The following is a 22741-nucleotide window of genomic DNA, read 5'->3' as shown; positions in this document are numbered from 1 at the left end:
GCTGGCTGCAGGGCTAAGTTCAGGGCTTATATGGACTGGGAAGGAAGGAGGAGTGTGCTGACTGGTCTGGGGGCTGTTTGGAAAAAAACACCACTCAGAAAGAGACACAATGATGTAAAAAAAACAACTGAAGGCAGAAGTGAAGGCTCGTTCCAAAACTGATGGGGGCTGGAGTGACGTTTCACTCTATGCAAATGAAGACTTGGCCCATAGCCAATCACAGAAAGATAGGTATATGGTGAAAGGTAAGGACCAATTGGAAAGAAGCATGCCAAATGGGAGTGGGAGTCCTCATTCTGGTCTGTGGATTCTATCCAGAACTGGCATCTCAGTTTTCAAGCCTTAGACTATCCTCAGCTTCAAGGTTGAGTTTCACCAGGGACCCATCCCTGCCTGCCGAGGAATTCACTTTCCTTCCACGGCTATTAAGAGGAAAATATTGACAGTAAAAATTAAGTTTGTTTTGGATCAGGGAATGTAAGTGATGTAGAAAGAAAATAAAAAGGGAGAAAATAGAGAAAACAGAGGCTGAAGGTTGTAGTGAGATCAAAGAGCAGATGTATTAGGGGAAACCAGGTGGGACATTTTGAAGAGTAAATGGCTTTGATAAGAGTGGGGTGTTTGAATTTATACTGTTAAAGGTGGTTAGAGTAAAATATACTATTCTTTCCACTCTTCTTTGAAAAATTTTATAATTAAAAAATGATATATCAGGTGGAGCACTTTCTGATATTGAACTGAAATCTGCCACATCCTTCATTAGTGGGGACCTCTCTACCCACCATAGAAAGGAAGTGAAGTATCAATGGGCATGGGGAGACAAAGAGAAACATTTATAAATGGAATAGAATAGGTTTAAAAAGTTCCTGTGGAAAGTGAGAGATAACTATCAATTCTCACTTTGGGTCTTGATAAGAGCTATGAAAATGGGTGACTGAGGAGTGAAGCTGAAGGTCACTGGAGTTCTGTCTGCGAGAGTCTTAGAACAAGAAAAAAGCAGATATCCACTTAAGCTAATTTAACTGAAAACAGGGTAGAGTGGGCTGAACTGTGTCCTCACAAAAGATATGTTGAAGTCCTAACCACCAATACTTGTGGGATTGTGACCCTATTTGGAAATAGAATCTTTGCAGATATAATCAAGGTCAGATGAGGTCAGCCTGGATTAGGGTGGGCCATAAATTTACAACTCATTTCTTTATAAGAGAAAAAGAGAAAGGTGCTGATAGAGAGACACAGAGGACACACAGGGAAGAAGGCCATGTTAAGAACAGATTTAGAAATTGAAATGATATAGCTACAAGCCAAAAAGATGCCGAGAATTACCTACAACCACCAGAAGCTAGAAGACAGGCACAGAACATATGTTCCCTCAGAGACTCCAGAAAGAAACAACCCTGGCCAGGCACAGTGGCTCACACTTGTAGTCCTGGCACTTTGGGACACTTTAGGGGGCCAAGGAGGGAGGATCACTTCAGGCCTGGAGTTTGAGACCAGTATAGTAAATACATGAGCTGGTAACATAGTCTTTTTTTTTTTTCTTTTTGAGACAGGATCTTACTGTGTTGTCCAGGCTAGAGTGCAATGGTGTGATCACAGCTCAGTGCAACCTCCACCTCCTGGGGCTCATGTGATCCTCCCAGCTCAGCCTTCTGAGTAGCTGGGACTACAAGCGTGCACCACCACACCCAGGTATTTTCTTATTTTTTATTTTGTAGAGACAGGGTCTCACTATGTTGCCCAGGCTGGTCTGAAACTCCTGACCTCAAGTGATCCTCCCTTCTCAGCTTCACAAAGTGATGGGATTACAGGTGTGAGCCACCACACCTAGCCAAATATGTTTACATACACAAATACTTACCATTGTTTTACAATTGCCTACAGTATTCAGTATAGTAACATGCTCTTCAGGTTTGTAGGCTAAGAATGATAGGCTTTATCACATAGCCCCGGTGTATAGTAGGCTATACCATTATAGGTTTGTGTAAGTACATTCTATGATGTTTGCACAATGAAGAAATCAACTAATGATGCATTTCTCAGAACATATCCTTGTTGTTACGTAACACAAGACTATACTTCTATATGACTGGTAGAGCAGTAGGTTTGTTTACGCCAGCATGACCACGAACACTTGAGTAATGCCTTGCAGTATGATCTTACAAGGGCTACGATGTCACTAGGTGACAGAAAATTTTCAGCTCCATTAAAAATCCATGGGACCACTATAATACATGCAGTCTGTCATTGACAAAAACATTATGTGACGCATGACTGTATTACCATGTCATAGATTGAAATACATTTGGTTCTTGTTATTCATGGTAGTTTTGTTTCATAGTCATCAGGAACCCTAAATTAGTGAATGAAGAACAATTGTCCCTGGGGGAAATATGAGCCTTTCATCAAATATTTTTGTCAACCAATCAATAACATATAACATTTACACATGTAAATGTATATATATAACATATACAGGCATACCTCAAAGATATTGAGAGTTCATTCCCAGACCACCACAATAAAGCAAATATCATAATAAAGCAAGTTACAAAAATTTTCCTGGTTTCCCAGTGCATATAATTGTTATTTTTAAAAGTACATACCTTAATTTAAAAATACTTCATTGCTAAAAAAAATTGCTAACAATCATTTGAGCCTTCAGCGAGTCATAATCTTTTTCCTAGTGGAAGGGCTTGCATTAATATTAATGACTGCTGACTGATCAGTGTGGTGGAGGCTGAAGTTGGCTTGGCTGTGGCAATTTCTCCAAATAAGACAACAAAGGAGTTTGCCACATCAATTGACTCTTCCTTTCATGAAAGATTTTTCTGTGGCATGCCATGCTGTTTGATAGCATTTTACCCACAGTAGAACTTTAAAAATTGGAGTCAGTGGTAATTTGTTACTAAAGCAAGAGGAAAATAATTCAGCTAGTGATGATTGCCCCTCCCTGAGCCAACTGCTTTAATCATGGTGGGGATGAGGGGTGCAGTCCATTGGCCAGGTGTAGGTTATATGAACCACTCCCAGAATCAGGATTGGGTAAGTCCAGTGAAGCCAAATGAATGGTGTGTTGGGATGGAATGAATCTTCAAAGGTACGTGACTTCTCCATCCCACTCCTTAGCTGCTGAGAAGCCCTCCATACACATGAAATGTAAAACATAATGTGAGTATTCCTGAACAGGAGACAGCCCAAATTATCCTGTAGGACTTGCATTCACTCTGTCACCCATGCTGGAGTGCAATGGTGTGAATACAGCTCACAGCAACCTTAATCTCTTGGGCTCAAGCAATCCTCTTACCTCTCAGCCTCTTAAGTTGCTGGAACCACAGGTGGGCAACACTGCACCTAATTAATTTATTTTTTTATTTTTATTTTTATTTTTTTTGTGGAGACAGTCTCTTACTATATTGCCCAGGCTGGTCTTAAACTCCTGGGCTCAAGCAATCCTCCTGCCTTGGCCTCCCAAAGTGCTGGGATTATAAACGTGAGCCACCGCCCATGGCCAGGACTTACATTCACTTTTGATCCCAGGTCTTTTTGGCTTTTTGACAAAGACCATGATTTTTTTTAGCTCCAAGATTATATACGTATGTGAAATTTTCAGATTACATCATGTTCAGTTATGTATTCACAAAGACTAAAATCAGAAGGAAAGGTTGAGAAAGCAAAGCAGATTTGATTGTACAGTTGGATTTTGGGGAGAGGTTTTTCTTATATAGTTTAACAATTTTGAAGTATGTTTGATTTTCATTAGTACTGTTATAATGGTACTTGTTAGAAAACGGTTATTAAAAACTATGAAAAATTCTCTTTTCTGTCCTTTTTTTTTTCTTTTTTCTTTTTATTTACTTATTTATTTATTTATTTATTTTCAGTTTTCCTGGGGTGTAATTTACTACATCCAGGATCTTTGAGTGATTTGTATTCTTTTGAGTCAGGTTCACGAAACAAAATTCTACGTGGTAAGAAATCTACATAAGAATACAATAGTAAGTAGTAAAAGGGAAAAAATTACAATAAAAGTTCACATTCAGAATAGGGAAGAAAGGGAAAGCACATCATGGTTACAAGTCCCTAGTTCACACACGTATCCTGGGACTCCCTGACCTGGCAGTAAACGAGGTTTCAGTCTGTTGTGCTCATGGCTGCATGTAAGACAGACACTGGGGAGGGTTCCCCTTCTGGGCTGCGCCAACCTCTTGTTAGTACTGGTTCTCCTGCCTGGTTCTCCTGCCTGGGTGGTTCTCCTGCCTGGGTGGTAGCTCGGGAGTTAGGCTGTCTTGAATCTTGGTGATCCAAGTTTGGCATTCTTTTGGCAGTGTATTTACCTAGAAACTTTAGCATCTGCTCCTTGAGTCATTTTTTTACAATTCTATGCTCTGGCAAGCAAAGACAGAGAGTTTGCAGAGGTATGGTCGGTGGGTCCTGAATCCATTTCTGGTCCTTTAGAAGCAGGCCTTAATATGGGTCTATTCCTCATAAATAATGGGCTCAGATTATTCTTTAGATAGAATCTGCTCCTCATTGCTGGGCTGCATCTCAGTGGGTGGCTTTTCAGAGTGGAGGTAATTATGATCATTACTGGTGTAGGTAAAGCAAAATTTCACCTCTACTCCTTCAGGGTCTCTGCCTGGGCCTGAGAATTAAATTGATGTAAGACAGACTAGCAGCAGAAAAACATACAGATTTTTACATGCATGTGGGAACCCCCAAAGGAAAATGAAGACCTGAAGAAGTGGCACAAGCTAAGTCTTTATATAGTAGGTTGAACAAAGAGAAGCAATTGTGGAAACATAAATGAAATACAAGCCCATCTCAAAGATACAGATTTTGTTCTGCACCAGTGCAACATACCAAATGTCACAATGAAGTCACATGAATTTTTTGATTTCCCAGTTTATATGAAAGTTATATTGGAGTCTATTAAATGTGCAATTGCATTATGTCTTAAAAAACTATGTGCAGGCCTGATATGGTGGCTCACACCTGTAATCCCAGCACTTTGGGAGGCCAAAGTGGGCGGATCACTGGGGTGAGGAGTTCGTGACCAGCGTGGCCAACATGGTAAAACTGTGTCCCTACTAAAAACACAAAATTTAGCAGGGTGTGGTGCCGCACACCTGTAATCCCAGTTACTAGGGGGACTGAGGCAGGAGAATCGCTTGAACCCGGGAGACGGAGGTTGCAGTGAGCTGAGATTGCATCATTGCACTTCAACTTGGGCAACAAGAGTAAAACTCCCAGGTTCTGGGATTACACATGTGAACCACCGTGCCCAGCCTTATTCTTTAAGCCAATATTGGTAGTTTGTATTTCTTAAAATAATTTTAGACAAATTGATTTTTTTATTCTTAAGTGTATTGGTATATATTATTCCTTCATAATATAAAAATATTTTTGTATTATTTATTACTACTGATTTATTATGTTTATTCTCTTTTGTTCAATTGTTTAGACTTGGCAAAGCTTATCTGATAATTTACTTATTAAAATAAATAGCTTTCAATTTTATTTTTAACTTAATGATTATTATTTGTATTTCATTAAATTGTGTTTGAAAAATAAATGTGGATAACTCTTGACAACTTCTGTTGACATAAACTTCTGTTGATAACTTCCTGAGTTGAAACTCTCTTTTATGTATTTTATAATAAATGAATTTTTGTTTTTAAAAAAACTATGTACATACTTTAATTAAAAAAATACTTTGTTGGTCAAAATGCTAACAATGATCTGACCCTTTACCTTTAGTGAGTTGTAATCTTTGTTGGTAGAGGGCAAGGCATTGATGTTGATGGCTGCTGATTTGTCAGGGTGGCAACTACTTAAGGTTGGGGTGGCTGTGGAAATTTCTTCATCATCTGCAATCATTTACAGTTACTTCTACTGAAATTTGAACCTCTCAAAGCCACCCGTGAGGATTAGAATCAACTTCTTTCAAGCTTCTATTAATGGTCTTTGGATTTCCTCCCGTGAATCACAAATGTTCTTAATGACATTGAGAATGGTGAATCCTTTCCAGAAGGGTTTCAGTGTATTTTGCCCAGATCCACCAGAGGAATCACTATCCACGGCAGTAATTTCAACTTCAATTCATATTTAAGAAATATATTTTGCAAGGCAAAATTACTCCTTGAAATTATTCCTTGATCCATGGGCTGCAAAGTGGATACTATGTTAGCAGGCATGAAAACAACATTAATTTCCTTGTATATCTCCATCAGAGCTCTTGGATGACCAAGTGCATTGTCAATGAGCAGTAATATTTGAAGGAAATCTTTTTTTCTGAGAAGTAGGTCTCAATAGTGGGCTTAAAATATTCATAAAGTATGCTATAAAGAGATGTGCTGTTGTCCAGGCTTTGTTGTTTCATTTGCAGAGCACAGGCAGAATGGATTTAGCATCATTCTTAAGGGCCTAGGATTTTCAGAATGGTACATGAGTATTGGCTTCAACTGAAAGTCACCAGCTGCTTTAATCCATAACATGAGTCAGCCTGTTCTTTGAAGCTTTGAAGCCAGGCATTGACTTCTCTTCTCTAGCTATCAAAATACTAAATGGCACATTCTTCCACTACAAGACTGTTTTGTCTACATTGAAAATCTTTTGTTCAATGTAGCCACTTTCATCAGTTATCTTAGCTAGATCTTCTGAAGAACTTGCTGCAGTTTCTACATTAGCACTTGCTGCTTCACCTTGCACTATTATGTTATGGAGACAACTTTTTTCCTTAAACCTCATTTATCAACCTCTGCTGGCCTCCAAGTTTTCTTTTGTACTTTGCTTACCTCTCTCAGCCTTCACAGAATTGAAGAGAGTTGGGGTCTTGCTTTGGTTTAGGCATTAGCTTAAAAGAATGTTGTGGTTGGTTTAATCTTCTATCTCAATCATTAAAACTTTCTCCTTTTCAGTAATAAGGCTGTTTTGCTTTTGTATCATTTGTGTGTTTACTGAAGTAGCACTTTTTATGTCCTTCAATAACTTTTCCTTTGCATTCACAATTTGGCTAACTGTTTGGCACAAAAGGCCTAGCTTCTGGCCTACCTTGGCTTTTGACGTGCCTTACTCACTGAATGTAATCATTTCTAGCTTTTGATTTAAAGTGAGAGATGTGCAACTCTTTCTTTCATTTGAGCACTCACAAGTTCATTGTAGGGCTATTAATTGGTCTAATTTCAATATTGTTGTGTCTCAGAGAATAGGAAGGCCCAAGGAGGACAGAAATGGGGAGCGGCTGGTCAGTGGAGCAGTTGGAATGCATACATTTATCTATTAAATGTACTATCTTATATGGGAGTGGTTCATGGTGCCCCTAAACAATTACAATAGTTATATCAAAAACCACTGATCACTGTAACAGATATAATTATGAAAACGTTTGAAATATTGTGAGAATTACCAAAATGTGACACAGAGACACCAAATGAGCACATGCCATCAGAAAATAGCACTAATAATACATTTGCTCGAAGGCGCATTGCCACAAACCTTCGAGTTGTAAAAAACATAATATTGCAAAGTGCTATAAAGCAAAGCTCAATAAAATAAGGGTTGCCTATATATAGGGAAATGAAAGAAAGATAAGAGTTATTTTATGAAGGTCCTTTTGTACAGAATTCTCTCTGCCTCGACTCCCTGTGCCTGGCGATAAGAATATTTCTTTTCTTCTGGTATAGGGAGGGCATCTTTCACGTGGGCGTTTTGTCTCATGCTTTTGGAAAAAAAAGAGGGAGTCAGAATCCATCTTCCTCCACCTCTGGCTTCCAAGTGCCTTTAGTGCAAAGTAATTCTTATGCCTCAGTGGTATATATTGGGGTGGCATATTCTGCTATCCCCTGTTAGACAGAAAGAACACTTCAGGAGGTACATGGAGAAAGAGGTTTTTTTTTTCCCTCTCTCTCTCTCTGGTTTTTTGTTTTTGTTTTTGTTTTTTTCACTTTTCCTCACAATAAACAAAAGTTTTCTGTTGTGTTCTGTAGGTGAGAGTGAGCCATGCTTCTCATATAGTGACAGGAAAATATTAGAGACTGTCCAACTTAACCCAGCAAGCTTTTCCTTGGATTTTACTTGTCTTTAATTCTCCTAGTCTGGTTAAAAGAGCCTGGCTACATCAACACTCATGGCTTGAGGTAGCGGGGATCTGACAGGTATAAATTTGAACTCTATTCTAAATCAGTCCCAGCTCCCTTGGGTCTTTTCCGGTACTCAGATGGGATTCCCCAGCAGTTTGCCATTGCACGCCATCTTACCCACGCATCAGAAGTAGAAAAATGTGTCTCCCGGAAGAAAAGGGCCCTCAACTCTCTCTGGAGTTCCTGCCCCAGAATATGGGGCGCTGGTGCAGCTGCAAAAACTGCAACTAGATAACTAGTGTGGTTCAGGCATCACGACTTAAAGTTAAGTCAGGGCGATAGTCGTGGCTGCTCTATCCTTGTAGCTAGTAATTTTAAAAGAGCCTCCGCTGTTCCTTTTGCCGCCCAGGTAATCTGCACTCGTCCAGTGTGCAGCTGGAGGCTGGTTAATGTTCCTTTTGCTGTCAATGCTCAGCTGCAACACTTGATGAGCAACATCTAGTGTCTTGTGTCTCCTTCCATGCTTCCTTTCTCTACCACGTTATATAACATTTCTATAATTTTGTGAAGTAATTAGAAGTCTCTTTGGCCTCTCTTGTTAGGTGATCAAATGCTTGGTATAAAATTTCTCAATATTCTTTAGTCTTGCTTTAAGGTCACCAATCCATTGTGCATCAAGGCAATTGCATTTTTGGCATTTAATCTATGTATCACCTTGAAGATAGAGGCAGCGAATTTCCATAACACTCTTCTGTTTTATACTTTCTGATACGTTTTATTCTTGTTCCATATTCTTACTCTCCACATTCTGCAGTTCAAATTTCTCCACTTGTCAGGAGCCAGTTTGCACTCCTGACAAACATCTTTAGTTTTTCCTACCTGGTAGTATTCAACGTAGGCAACAATGCCTTTTCCCCTGATCATCACAGGGCATCACATTGGTTCTGACTGCAGCCACTGCCTGTGCCCAAGTTTTGCCCTACCAGCTCTGATGGGTTTTCCCTCTGTAGAAGTGAGTCCGACTTAAAACAATTATTGGACAAATAATTTGTCCAATAATAGGTCTCTACATGCCACTGTCTGTATATTGTAGGGAAGCTCAATAAAGGAACTGACCTATTGTGTTTGAAGAAAGCATGGTTCCAGTCTTCTTAACTGGCTGTAATGAGAAGATCACAAAATGGTTTATACTATTTCTCTCTCTTTCTGTCTGGGTATCCTAAACCTCAAAACCACTTTCTCCTGGACCCACTTTTCTTGTTACCATCTTGTGATGGTAACAAGTTAGGTTGCCATGGTGGACTGTCCCTTAACTTAGTTTCAAATGTACAGGACACTCTGTTAGATACTTCTGGGAACACCCCAAGTAGGAGCCCCCAAATATAGCTTGGTGACTCTACCTCTTAACTTGGAGGTAGAAGACTGTGACAATCAGTAAGAGAAACAGTAAAAGGAAGTTGGGCATTTGTTCCAACACAAGTTTTTTTCCACTAGAAAACTTTAGGCCTCTGCTGTTAATTGATGGGGGAAAGCCCTACACCCATCTTATTCTCCACTCACATGGGTGGGCTTTCATTTACAGTCTCTCACGGGGCCCACATGGCCATCCCCTTCATCACAGAGCACCTCTTCTGGACTCTTCTCCGTGAGTCCTCCCACCATCCCTTGGTCTTCTTAACTTCTCTTTTTCTCATCCTAATCCCAGTCTACTTTGTTGCAGGGGTCCCTGGAATAATTTCCTTTTCTGTCCCCCAAGAATTCTGCTATTGGACAGGTCCAGAAGATAGGAAAGGAGGATAAAAGTGGTACTCTGAACTGAGAGTAGAAAATTATTTTAAAAAGCTCAGGTACTGTAAAGATTTATCTCCTGTTAACACATTCGTCTTCTTTTGAAAGACGTATCTCATTATGTTCAGACTGTCTTCTACTCATGATAGAAATCCTCTTTCTGTCACCTTAGATGTGGAAGCTTTCAACCTCCAGGAATGTAGGAATGAAAGAGGAAGAAAAATTCAACTCACCCATGTTAAAAAAAAAAATCAAATGGTAAATGTTAACTCTCTCAATTTCCTGACACCAATTTACAAACTTTATTCATATCCACTGTCTTTCCCCCCTGTTTCTCTCCTGGCACTGTTTTATTGTCCAGCATTTGTCATTTATTCCTTTGGTGGTTCCTCCTGCAGGGACTTCTCTGCATTCCTTAACTTTATGCTTCTCCTCCATCATTCAACACTCTTGAAATCTACATATGTCCAGTATTCCATGTCATTCTATCTCTCTTCTCTCATCTTTCTTCTAGTCCCAATTTAAGACAATTTAAGTTGTCTATACCAGCTGTCTCCACTCTCTTATTCTTTATTTCCTTCCACTTTCCATCAGTTTGACTTTGGAACTGTGCTCTAGGTCACTCATTTGCCCATCAGCTGTGTCTATTCTTCAGCTGTGTCCACTTAATTCATCTACTCAGTTTTATTTCAGTTATAATATTTTTGTTTTAATTATTTCAAGCACTTCCTTTTTTGTTACATGATGTCCTTTTTAATGCTTCTAAAGATATTAATTATATTTCTTTTAAAGTCACTTTCAGTTTGCTGTATTTATTGTATTTCCTTAGGAATTAGATCTTCTGTATATTTAAGTGGATGCTCATATACCAAGGTGTTGGTTGTGAACTATTTGGTGGATTCTTGGTTGTGCTTTTGTCTTTGGTTTAACTGTCTCTGTTGGCATCTGTTATTGTAGCAGCCTCCAGTACCTGTGGGGAAAGGACGTTATGTGAGATGGAAGGACTCACAAGTCTCCTCGTATAGGGAGGTGCTCCTTGTTCCTCTTGGGTGTAGCTGGCCATCCAGGAAACTCTTTTTCTCTGCACTGCCCCGCCGCACCCTGCACACACCAACCCAAGGGCTTCCATTCATTTTTTCTTATAGGTAACAGAGAATTCTGTGGCTATTCTTTGTCATAATCAGGATAAAGTGGTGTAATGGCCTCCAAAGCAGCCTGACCCTTGCCCTTGTTTCCACCTATCTCTATGTCCACCAAACCCCCAAGTGTAGAGTGCCTTCAGAATTGTTCCCACCTCTTATCAAACTCCTTTTTTGAGTACGTCTTTGTCATCATTTCTATTGCATTGATGATGCCCCTCCTTGTCATCCAGTGTTGTTATAGATTTATCCCTTAAAAAAAATGTTTGGCCGGGCCTGGTGGCTCATGCCTATAGTCCCAGAACTTTGGGAAGCCAAGGCAGTAGGATCCCTTGAGAAACTTCCCAACCATTCTATGTCTGAACTATTTTTTCCAGGTCTTTTCACATGCCTACGAACACTGCTTCTCTCTCTGTTTTAATCATCCATCAGCTGACATGTCACTTCTTCTGGGAACTTTCCCTTGTCCCACACATGTGTGTTGAGTGGTATGCAGCCATAGCTCTTGCACGATTCTACATGGCATGTATGATGCTGTATTGTAACTGCCTGTGGATGTGCATCAGCATTAGCACTTGCCCAATGTGGGGTGCAGGGTTTTACCCCTTAGGGCTAACACATAAAATATGCTTAGTAGGTTCTTGAATGAATAAAATAATAATATTAATAACATAGTATCTATCACATATCTGTTGAACTGTACTTGTGTCAGCCCCTGTGCTGAGTGCTTCTCATGCTTTAGCTCATTTCCTTCTTGCTTATTGGCTATTATAACCCCCAATTGACAAATGAGGACATTGAGTCTTAATGAGGTTAAATATCGTGCTCAAGGGTATGTAGTACACAGTAATAAAGAACTCAGTCTGAATTTGAATCCAAGTCTCTGATTTTAGCTAGATATTACTGAGTCCTAAAATGGAGAAGGAGAGAGGGAGGCTGGTGGCTGCAGAGGTTTATTGATCAAATTTCTGTGGGAATAGTAATGGGATATATGGATCCCAGACATTTACTTATTACAGTAACTTAAACCAAAGCATCTGAGTTGATGAAAGTCACATTGAGAAAACTGACACCACCAGGTTTCTTCAAATATTGAAGGATCTACTTTTACCAGATCCCACAGCTAGAGAGTGGTAGAGATGAGGCAAGAATCTGGGACTCTAGTGTCTCTAGCCAACATGATTTCTGCCACGCCAAGCTGACTTCTAAATTACGTTGCTCGTATATTAGAAGTCCACGTATTTGTCAAACATAGTCCTGAGCTGTGGATTCAGTTATGTGCAGGAAGCTCATAGCTACTCATTATTTTCAACTCTCCCTTAACTTTCCATGGTGATTTGTAATACCTTGGGTATACACAGGCCTTGGAATCTCAGAACTCTTTTTTATTTACTCCAGCTAATGTTATGAAGATTAGATGTGCAGAAGATTAATTTGAAACATCATGCAGATATTTTGTTATTGCTGAGAGATACAGCTGGCACATAAAGGTGGAAACTTCTGGAAACAAACTTGTTGTCCCTGACTGATAGCAGTTGGAACTGGCAGCATCTAATGTTACTTATTGCAAACATATTTTCTTTCTTTCTTTTTTGTTTTGAGATGGAGTCTTGCTCTGTCTCTCAGGCTGGAGTGCAGTGGCGCAATCTCAGCTCACTGCAACCTCTACCTCCCAGGCTCAAGTGATTCTCCTGACTAGCCTTCCAAGTAGCTGGGATTCCAGGTGCACCACCACAACCAGCTAATTTTTTTGTAGTTTCAGTAGAGACAGGGTTTCAACATGTTGGCCAGGCTGGTGTTGAACCCCTGGCCTGAAGTGATCCACCCACCTCGGCCTCCCAAAGTGCTGAGATTATAGGCGTGAGCCACCATGCTCAGCCTGCAGATATATTTTCATTGTCAAAATGGCATGCTATCTTTTTAGTTAAGGCTTGCCTGGGATTTTTGTAGTTCTAGTTTATCTACTGATCCTCCAAAGTAGAACTATGACCTTAATGTTATGTGTCTTTCTTGCTGTATAGGCAGCAAGTAGAATCATAAAGGTGTTAACAAATGAGATAGCGAGACAGATAAGTCTAATTATTTGACAGAATATGTATATTTGCATGTCTCCTTTTCATTTGGTCTTGCTCTGTTGCCCTGGAAGCTGAGAGATGGGAGTACTTTATTTGATTAAGTAATTTTCAAGTCTGTGACAAGAGAGAGAACTCAACTGGATTTTGAACTGACTTATATAAGAGTTCCCTGAAATGAGAGTTAGACATGATTAATGCCTCTAGGTGGTGCCTGTGACCTACATATAGAGAGGCAGAGCTAGGACACTGTAGAGAATAGCCTGATTTTTTTTTTTTTTTTTTTTTTTTTTTGGTATGTGTTTTTAACTTCCCAATTTCTATGGGAGAGGCAGTGTTAAAGACCAAAATAGTGAATTTGGGGGTCTGTAGTAATTCATTTCTCATTTTTTTTTCAATTTGCTTTGTTTCCTCCCTCCTTGGGCAGATAACTCAGAAAATTGACACAAGAGGGTAAAACCTCAGGGGGAAATTTAGCCTTTTTAAAACTTAAGACTAGCATTTTATGTTTTTAGAAGTGATGAAACAACTGTTTCATGTACATATCAGCATACAATATTTGTGTAATAAGCAGACACAGAAGTCATTCTGTTAGAATTCTAATATCTTTCTCTGGATGTTTGTACATAGCAAGTCTGTCCCTCTACCTTTTAGCTCAAGAGTATAAAGAATCTCTAGTGTTTTTAGTTTGTCAAGTTTAATTTGATCACTCAAGTGTTTTTTTCCAAGTTGGCATCACGTGGGCTTGGAGCCAAGATGCATGTCCTTGTATTAGGCTAAAAAGCAGTGCTGGAAGGACATTGAGAGATCAGCAAGAACAGGAATTTTGAGATCTGTGGTTTTCATGATCAATAACATTTTAATCACAAAGACTCTAATTACATCTTGAATTAAGAGTCATTAAGCAAAGCACACATAAATCACATGGTCTGCAATTAACAGAGCCTGTAGTGAGGCCCTGGTCAACCTGTCTCTGGATTCCAACCTGCTGTCTCCTCTGTCAGTAAGTTTCAGTAGCTCTTTGGCAATTTCATAGACTAAAAATTTGTGGGTCAGTTTAGGGTTGATGATGTTTTTTACATAGTGAGACATTCAAGCCACCCTTAAAATCCAAACCATCAGTCACTTCACCAGTGCTTCATAAGAAGGAATATTTGGCTGGGTGCAGTGGCTCACACCTGTAATCCCAGCATTTTGGGAGGCCAAGGCGGGTGGATCACCTGAGGTCAGGAGTTCAACACCAGCCTGGCCAACATGGTGAAACCCCATCTCTACTAAAAATACAAAAAATTAGCTGGGCAGGGTGGTGGGCACCTGTAATCTCAGCTACTCAGGAGGCTGAGGCAGGAGAATCACTTGAACTTGGGAGGCGGAGGTTGCAGTGAGCTGAGGTCACCCGCCATTGCACTCCAGCTGGGCAACAAGAGCATAACTCTGCCTCAAAAAAAAAAAAAAAAAAAAAAAAAAAAAAAAAAAGGAATATTCGAGCACCAGATAGGTAAGAAATATTTAATCTCAGAATCAATGATAATCTTTTAATTTAAAGATTATCATCTGTAAATTAAAGATTTTCTCTAAAATAACTTCACTTTAGATAAAACTCTATATTGTTCATCTCACCAAGGACAAATGAACTCCTCTTAGTTTGCTGGTGTCCCATAAGCAAGGAGCAGAGAACTGAGTTCTTACTGGTTTCAATAGGTAGAAACTAGGATAGTTCTAATTTCTTCTCTCTTTTCAGTGGTTGCTAATGAAGGATACACACAAAAACTAAGAGGCAGAATACAACAGGCAGAAAATATATTATTCCATAATGAAATTTTCAATTCTCCATCACTATGGCATTTTGATTTTCTGAAAAATCTATTTTGTTTCTGAACCTTATTTAGAAATGTACCAGTAGTTATTCAAGGAAAAGAATAATGTTTACTGCTCCATGGCAGAAATTATGCTAGATGTTTTGCATACTTATTTAATCTTCACAACAACTCAGAAACAGCCTCAAGGAAAATTAGGTTTTTTTGCCTAAGTCTCACAGAGACGAGTGAGGTCCATATGCCTGCTTTCCATACCACTGATTTTCATGATGTTTCATTTGTTTGTTTTAGCCCACACCTAGCATCGTATGATTTTCATGATGCTTAGTATTTTTCTTAGAAATATGTGATACCATTTTCTTACCATCTGGAATTAACCATATTATTGCCTATATCTACAAATTCTCCTGAGTTCATTTTACCATAGCTGGGGTGAAAGGAGGGGCTTTTTGGAATCACCAAGCAAAGTATTAGTGGAGGGGAAGAAATGGAAATGAGCTACATTTGCTGGTCGATCAATGTAGGGTTAGTGTAGAAGAATTCAAGCCAATGATACATTTCTTCTTTTGGAACCATTCCCCATAAAGAAAAATAGTTTAAATTCCCCGGGAAACCAATCTTTACTAATATGACCACCAGGGGGCGATCAACACTGTTAGATTGTGGTGGTTCCAATTGCAGTAAAAATACAGCACCACAGGTTTTTTGTAATTATACATTTTCTCGCTTTCCATTTTTTTTCTTTCTCAGAATAATGGGTACACTAGGCAGATATTTTGTGCTTTAATGTGTCTTGAGTTTGAATGCTTTTATAAGATTCCATGGAAAATAAATACTTCTTGTATGATGTTTAACCATATATTATGTATGAAAGATTGATTGAACTTGCTAGTAACCGTCACTATTTCTTTTTAGGATAACTTTTCTAGAACCTTCCATGAAGATGATGCTGTAGGATGAATATGCCACTAGAATGCTCCCTGCCTCCCATCTCTAGTTCTCTCATTTTGTTCAGTTCTAGTTTATTGTGCATTCCTTTCCCATTAATGAAAATTTTCTGGCCCCTTGGTTCTCAGATAACTTTCTTCTAAACTCTTACATCATTTTAGTGTCAATTCCCTATGCCCCACTTAGTCCTGTATGACTTAACACCATTCACTTTTCAAGTGTTTCTTTATTTCTTTTACAAGAGTAAAAGCTCCGGGGAGGACAATCAATTGAAAACTTTCTCCCCAGGTCACAATAGTCTAGGGTTGAAACTGGGGTCTCAATGACAATAATGAAACACATTTTCAGGTTCTTTCCTCACTCAATTCATGAGAACTACGGCTCCCCCAGGTTTTTTCAAACTAATTCTGTGAGTCCGCCTTGGTTTCCTTCCATGCGCTGGTCCGTCAGTCTGCGTGGCTGTCAGGATGGGTCAGTGCTTCCCTTTGCCCCAGCAGTGAGGCAGGTGGGGCTCCTGCTGGTCAGTTGGCTCCTGCCAGTGCTGTCACCACCACCAGGGCTGCCCATCAAAGCTGGTTCCTCCCCAGTGCCTTCTGCGGAGGTGGCCTCTTCGACCTCACTCCTCAGGCCTCTGCACCGCAAAGGTGATCCAAAAAGGAGAATTATTAATCCCCTCTTGTGCTGTGTTCTATAGCCAGACACCATGCAATATGAACCTGTGGTCATAAAATCTGACAGAATTTAGAAAAGTAGGAATTTTAATGTTGTGCACCTTTTATTTATCTTTTCCCCCTTACAAGCTATGTTTTAAATATTTTCTGATTTACAAAATCATTTCAAAGCCCTCAGTGAGAAATTTTATAATACAAAAATATTTCTCTGTGTCTGTTGTGGTGTGAGTATATGTGTACACGTGTATGCCTATGTGCATGTGTGTATACTTGATCTTAGGCACAAGCCTGAGATTTTGTGCGTGTGTCTACACAAGATGTTTTGCTTTTATCAAACAGTATGCTATTGTGTAATTTAAATAATTTATTTGGTAAAAGCCTGTATCTGCAAAATAGAAACTCTGTCAAACATCCAAATCAAAATGGCTTGGGCACCAGCCTGACAGAGAAGCACACAGTGCAGGCTTTTCCCTGGTTTCTTTGTTCCAAGTATCCCGAACACCTACACTCATACCTTGACTAATTCTTGTTGCTCACCTGTGGCTGCCTTCTGAAACTTGAATGTAGCCCTGAGGGCCACAGGCTGCATCTCTTAACTCCCAGGAGAGTTCGGCCTTGGACTCAGTTACCCCTGGGCACTTTCCTCACTGTGATGTCACAGTTGCTGGGGAAGTTCCTAATACCCTGCTTGCTCTTGTCCTTGTTCCTGGTAAAAGGATCTATGGATCTGCGATTTGAGGTTTGAAGAAGATATTTCTCAGCATGACGCATAGTTGAAGTGTCCACAGCAACATTGTCTGGTCCATGTAGACAACTTTTGATTCATGTATTTATTCATTGACTCTCTCATTTTTTCTTTCATTCAGGGAAAATGTTCATTGAGTACTACATGCCGGGAACAATGCTAAGAGCTGGAGAGAACTTTACTTCATGGTATCACAGGACCTGGGTGTGAGGGGCTGAGAAAAAACAGGTTCCAGCATTAGATGCATGCTGATTCTGAAACCTGCATTCCCTTCAATGCCTAGGGCCCTGGATCTCAGTTCCGGTGATCAGCAGCCTAGTCTTTCTTATTTGGGTTCCTTTATGGGACATAACATTTTTTGTTTATGTCTGCTTTGGCTTGGATATATCCACCCTCTCCCACACTAGTGAATCGGACAGATTTTTACATCTTTGACTCTCAAGATTATGGGCCATTTCATTTCTTATCAGGAGGCACCATTTACTGTGTATACATTTATATAAGCAGATGGTACTACTCAACTCCTCCAAATAGACCTAAGCTCTAAATGCAACTATGTTTTTGAAAAAGGTGACAATTCTTTTACCTATACAATCTAAGCCCGGTTCAGCTGTAATAGCCTATAATAACTATGTATATAATTTGGAATTATTCCCTCCTCCTTCTCGTCCCCTTCATATTCTCAAACTTTATATATATAATAAATGCTAGTATATATCATTAAATATTCATTGAAAAAGATCTTTAATACCCACGTAATCATCCATTATGTGAATGCACCATAAATTATTTCATCATATTATTAGATAATTTGTTTTTTAAAAATAAATTTTTATTGTTATATGAAATGCTATGAGGAGAAATCTTGGATATAAATGTCAGCCTACATTTGATTATTTCTTTAGGAATAATTTCTAGGAGTAGAATTACTGGTTCTTATCAAACATGACTTTTTTTTTATAGCAATTTATAAGAACCTATTCCACTATATCTTTGTTAACAAAACTTTTAGCATTTATAATTTTGACATGAGAGATGCATTGTTTTAATTTACACTTTTGCAATTACCGTTAAGACTGAACATTTTAATATGCTTGTTGTGTTTTGTGTTTCTGTTAATTTCAATGCTTTTTATATTTATCTTTAAGCTTCCTTTATATGATCAACATAATGGCTTTCGGTTATAAGTGTGCCAAGATTTTTTTCTTCATTGTGTAGGTTTTCAATTTCGGTAACATTTTTGCTATGTACAAACTTAAAATTTTATGCACTCAAATCTTTTCATGTTTTTCTTTGTGATTTTCTAACACTGTCATTCATATTCAAGTATCAGCAAAATATTTATATATATTTTCCTATTTAATTGTTTTATCCAAAAACTATTTTAGAGACCTATAAAATTTAATATACTTTATAAAATAGCTTTGGCTGGGCGCGGTAGCTCACGCTTGTAATCCCAGCATTTTGGGAGCCTGCAGGGGGCGGATCACGAGGTCAGGAGATGGAGACCATCCTGGCTAACACGGTGAAACCCGTCTTTACTAAAAACACACAAAAAAATTGCCGGTCATGGTGGCGGGTGCCTGTCCCAGCTACTCAGGAGTCTGAGGCAGGAGAATGGCGTGAACCCCAGAGGTGGAGCTTGCAGTGAGCCGAGATCACAACACTGTACTCCAGCCTGGGAGACAGAGTGAGACTCCGTCTCAAAAAAAAAGTTTACCTTACATCCTTTGCTGACTAATGATCGACTTTCTCCATTGTTTTATGATGCTGGCTTTTTATATACTAGGTTCTTCTATGAACTATGGTTATTTGGGGCTTGACTATATTGTTTTATTCTGCCTGTCCCTAGCCCAGTATAAAGTTGACTTAATTATTGTGATTAAAAAAAATATATATATATATATTTTTAAATAAATATATATATTTTAAATATATATATAATAATATATATATTATATATAATATATATATATAATTTAAATAAATATATATATATATATATTTTTTTTTTGAGACGGAGTCTCGCTCTGTGGCCCAGGCTGGAGTGCAGTGGCCGGATCTCAGCTCACTGCAAGCTCCGCCTCCTGGGTTTACGCCGTTCTCCTGCCTCAGCCTCCCGAGTAGCTGGGACTACAGGCGCCCGCCATCTCGCCCGGCTAGTTTTTTGTATTTTTTTTTAGTAGAGACGAGGTTTCACCGGGTTAGCCAGGATGCTCTCAATCTCCTGACCTCGTGATCCGCCCGTCTCGGCCTCCCAAAGTGCTGGGATTACAGGCTTGAGCCACCGCGCCCGGCCTTAAAATAAATATTAATATTTGGTGAAGCAAGACAACTTTATTACTGCATTAAAATATTTTATTATCTTTTCATTTATAATTCCAAAAAAATTTGGAATAATTTTATCTAGTTGGAATTTTTCATTATATCTTTAAACCAATATTGGTGGAGTCCTTCTCTGTGCCAGACATTCATTATCCCAGGTGCTGGGGAGTGAATGAGATGTCACTGTGTACAAGGCAGATGGCCGTTGCTCTCATGAGGCCCACATTCTCTGGTCAGATAGTGTCAGGTAGTCAGATAATGTCAGGTAGTGATAGGGGTGACAAAGAGAAAAAGCAGGGTACAGAAGGAAAATGAAGAGGATGATACTAATGATGTTGTCCAATAATGTTTCTTTGAAGAGGTGACCTTTGAATAAAGTGAGAGAATGAGTGGGAAGGGATAGCTACAGGCAGAGGGAACGCAGGTGCAGAAGTCTTAATGTGGTAGGGGCCTGGTGTTCTGGAGGAAAAGTGGGAAGACCCTGTGGTTGGAGGTAGTTGGGGGCGAGTAGGTGATGAGGGCAGAGATGTAGTTGGCAGTTGGGGGCCAGACAATGCTGGATTCTGTAGGTCCTGAAAAATAATTTGGATTTTAGTCAGGTATTTTGGTGAAAGTTGTGAAAATTTTATGATTTAATTTGGGGAAAAATGAAGAAAACACGTGTCTCTAACCATGTTCTGTTTTCTTTTATTCCCTCCTGTGACTCCTTCTTCTCTACATTTTATACCTCTTTCTCCTTCTTCTTTGCATTTTATAGTAAAAAAAAAAAAAAAAGTGTCTTGTAGCTGGGCGTGGTGGCTTACGCCTGTAATCCCAGCACTTTGCAGGGGCTGAGGTGGGTGGATCACCTGAGGTCAGGAGTTCGAGACCAAGTTGGTTTCAAGATATGGCAAAACCCCGTCTCTACTAAGTAAAGTACAAAAATGAGCTGGGCATGGTAGCATGCACCTGTAATCCCAGCTACTTGGGAGGCTGAGGCAGGAGAATCTCTTGAACCCAAGAGGCAGAGGTTGCAGTGAGCGGAGATCGTGCTTTTGCACTTCGGCCTGGGCGACAAGAGTGAAACTCCATCTCGAAAAATAAATAAATAAATAAAGTGCCTTAAAAAAAAAAAAAAATATATATATATATATATATATATAGGTCCCTCACATTTTTGGGGGGGTTATTTCTAGGAATACTATATATGTGTAATGTTATTGTGAATGGAATATCTATTCTATTGTATTTTCTAACATATGATATAGAAAAAAGTGTGGATCTTTATATATCTTACATCTGCATACTAAATTTGAAGAGATTTTCAACTAAATCTTTACCACTTTTGAGTAAAAAATTTTAATTTTGTTTTCCAATATGATGACAATTTGTCTTCTCCATTTGCATAGCTCTGTCAGATCAAGAATGATATTGGATATCTTCACTTATTTCTTGCTTATGGAAGTCACTCTAAAGATTTACATTTAATGTCATTATTTTAGAATATTTATTTACTTGCACACTAAAAGAATTTTCTCTAGGAAAAAGTTATTTACTTTTCCCTAAAGAATAGATTATTAATTTTCAAATTCCTGTTAGTATCTTTTGAGATAATTATATGGTTTTTGTCCTTTGACTTATTTCTAGTATTAAGCAATTATTGCACTCCTGAAGTCAATCCTACTTGATTATGGTAGATGTTTGTTCCAGTTAGCTGCTTAATTTGCTCTATTCTTATTTTATTTAGTCCTTTCAAATCTACATTAATAAGGTTGATTTACAGCTTTTGTATTTTGGACACTTTTTGGTCACTTTTGCTATTTTTTGTTATGCTAACTTCATAAAATGAACTGAATTGCTTCCCAGTAAAACTGTCTGGTCCCATACCTTTTATTAGAGAAAATTAGTTGATAGCTTTAAATTTCTTTCAATTTTATCAATCTTTTCATGTTTGATATTTTTCTTGAGTCAGTTTTGATTATAGATATTTTCTTGTTAATGTTTTATTTCACTGAGATTTTGAACTTTATTTGCATAAACATGTATGTAGTAATTACCTAATTTCAGAAAAATTTCCATTTCTTATTTTTCATTGTAAGGTTCTTCCTATCCCCGGGGCTTAAAAATGATGCCATAGAGGCAGGATTGAAAGACTATTTGAGAGACTGACGTTGGGCTCTACTCATTTGCCCATCTCTCATCATCTACAAACAAATATGTGATATGTGAAAGGGTAGATTTTTAGTCACAAATTAAGTTATTATAGAAAAGTAGGTAGTTGACATCATCAACTGTTTGTAGATGATGGCTCCTATCTGCTGCTTGTGACACAGCTTGCTTTTCATTAGAAATAATGACTTCTTTTCCAGGTAGCTCTCTAGTTCCTCCTATAAATAACACCCTGATGGGTCTGTCCAGGCTGCAGGTCTCCAGACAGTCCCAGGTATGTGTGAGTTTTAAAGTGTTATCTTTTTCATCAATATGGCACGAAATTGTGAAAGGGCCAGAGGGTGGAAGTTTAAGGAAGTTGGATTTGGACACAAAATAAGGAAGAATTTTTAATAAATCTCGTCTCATACTTGAATGGGATTCTTTGCGTGGTGGCCTCCCCATCATTGGAAGTATCCAAAAATTGATTGAGTGTTCACTTAGTAAAAGTTTTAGAAAATATTCAGGGTATTCAGGGGAAACAATTCAACAGTGTAGTAGTCTCATTTTATTCCAAGTCTATAATTATGCTTTTCTTGAATCTTCCAAAGTGCACAATACCATGTCTTGTCACTGAGTGAACAAGAAGTCAAAGGTAGTCTTATGGGATCCTTGGGGTGTCACTTTTCTGGCTGGAAACCTCTGTGACTGGTGGCACCTTTGCCCAAGTTTTGCTAGGGCCCATTGCGCTTGTTCCACCCACTTGGCCTGGCAGTCTGCACTCAGCTCACACTACCTGCCTGGATTCCATGCCTCCAAGGGAGACTGTGAATCAGGTGTGGAGTGGCGAGGGGTGTGTGAGTGAGTGTGGGGTATGGCCACTGTGCACAGACACGCCAGCTGCTGTCATTGAGTGGGCCACTGCAGGTGCTGGCACGGGCGCTAGCTCTCTGTGAGGCTGTGGCTGGACCAGGTGCAGCATAAGTTACTTCCCCAGCTGGCACCAAGGTAGGTGGTGGTGCCTGGAA

The sequence above is a fragment of the Macaca nemestrina genome, chromosome 3 (genome assembly GCF_043159975.1).
Source record: "Macaca nemestrina isolate mMacNem1 chromosome 3, mMacNem.hap1, whole genome shotgun sequence".
In the NCBI taxonomy this organism is placed as follows: Eukaryota; Metazoa; Chordata; class Mammalia; order Primates; family Cercopithecidae; genus Macaca; species Macaca nemestrina.
Note: the sequence above shows the minus strand (reverse complement) of the source record.